Genomic DNA, 1,772 nt, shown 5'->3' on the forward strand with positions numbered 1-1,772 from the left:
TAAATTAGGAAAAAGACTTTGCACAGGGGCCCCACAATATCTACTAGCCCCAGGCCCACAGGAGAGTTAATACGGCCCTGCTATTAAGGTCCTGATGCTGCAAACAAGCACTTATTTCTGTGAGTGACTTGTCTCAAACACTTGTCAGAGATGGACTAGGCATGCGTAATCCCGCCTCAGTGCATGGGGCTGGACCAGATGACCCCTCAAGATGCCTTCCAGCCCTGCATTTCTATGATTCTCTGACAGCAGTCTCATTTAAATCAATGGGTTGATTCCCATCAATAAATGTTCTAATGTTATTTACGTGTTTCCAGGGGCAACATGTCCACCTGCATATCTTGGGAACTCATTGTGTCACAGCTGGACAGAGAATAAGGAAGAAAAACAATGAAACAGTTTGTCATAATTTGGTTTTACCTTTTCTTTTTACCCCAGATTTTTGTGCAAATTAAAAAGAACCTGGACACCCTCTGTTCTGTCTCTGTTTAATGGCAAGGATAATTTTTTCAAGGATTTGTGGCCCAAAGTCCTTCTCAAAGCTTCTTTCACGTCCTTGTTCCTCAGGCTGTAGATGAAGGGATTGAACATCGGGATGACAAAGGTGTAAAACACGGATACAGCTTTCCTTGGGTACAGAGAAGATAGCCACGTGGGCTGGAGGTACATGAAAGCTGTGGACCCATACAATAAAGTCACAGCCACCATGTGGGAGGCGCAAGTGGAGAAGGCTCTGTGCCTGCCCTCGGCAGAGCGAATGCTGAGGATGGTGGAGATGATATAGATGTAGGAGATGAGCACAGTGACGGCAGTGCTTGCTATGATGAGTCCACACAGGGTAAACATCACAAGATTATTGACATACGTGTTGCTGCAGGAGAGATTAAGCAAGGGAAGGGCCATCACAGAAGAAATGATCGATCTCATTGGACCCACAATAGTTCAGGATAAAGGTGAAACTTGTTTGCACCATGGAATTCACACAGCCGCAGATATACGACCCTACCGCCAACAGAACAGAAACCCACTTGGACATGGAAATGGGATACCGCAGCAGGTCGCAGATGGCGGAGTATCGATCATAGGCCATCGCTGCCAAGAGAAATGCTTCAGTGGTGAGGAAGAGAATGAAGAAGAAGAATTGGGTGGCACATCCATTATAGGAAATGGCTTTGTTCCCTGCTAGGAAGCTCACCATGGCTCTGGGGGCAATGGTGGAGGAGTAGCAGAGATCTATGAGTGACAGGTTCACGAGGAAGAAGTACATGGGGGTGCGGAGGTGAGAGTCGGCTGTAATGATGAGGACCAGGACAGTGTTCCCCAACATGGTTACTATGTAGATCGCTAGGAATATCACAAAGGGGATCATCTGGTGGCCTGGAGCATGTCCAAACCCCAGAAGGATGAATTCTGTGACTGCTGTGCGGTTCCCCTCTCTCACTGGCGCCATGGCTGTTAAATCCTTAGGAAAAGGAATGAGATATGGATTAAAGAAAGGACAAATGAAGAAGATGTAAATGAAGGGCTTAGTGAAAAGAAAAAGGATGGTCATGGGAAAAATGCCCTGGTCTGAGGGAAGCAAATGAATGTTCATTTTCCAGTTCTGCCAAAGACGCCTGGTGAGGCATTGGTCCAGTCTCTTGAGCTGGGATTTCCAAAGCAGCCAAAGGGAATTGGGTGCGCAACTCACATTCAATTTCAATAGGATTTGGTCACTTGAGATGAGATTTATAAAAGTGTTTATGGGCCTAATGGATTTTTCAAAAGCACCT

At 46.2% G+C, this 1,772-nt stretch overlaps 1 pseudogene; it reads right to left on the reverse strand.

Moving 5' to 3' along the window:
• Positions 1-429: 429 nt before the first annotated feature.
• On the reverse strand, positions 430-1,450 carry LOC137161906 (olfactory receptor 5AR1-like; annotated as a pseudogene).
• Positions 1,451-1,772: the final 322 nt, after the last annotated feature.

This window comes from Emydura macquarii, unplaced genomic scaffold (assembly GCF_026122565.2).
Source record: "Emydura macquarii macquarii isolate MOO-44397 ecotype Brisbane River unplaced genomic scaffold, CSIRO-AGI_Emac_v2 contig_2403, whole genome shotgun sequence".
In the NCBI taxonomy this organism is placed as follows: domain Eukaryota; kingdom Metazoa; phylum Chordata; order Testudines; family Chelidae; genus Emydura; species Emydura macquarii.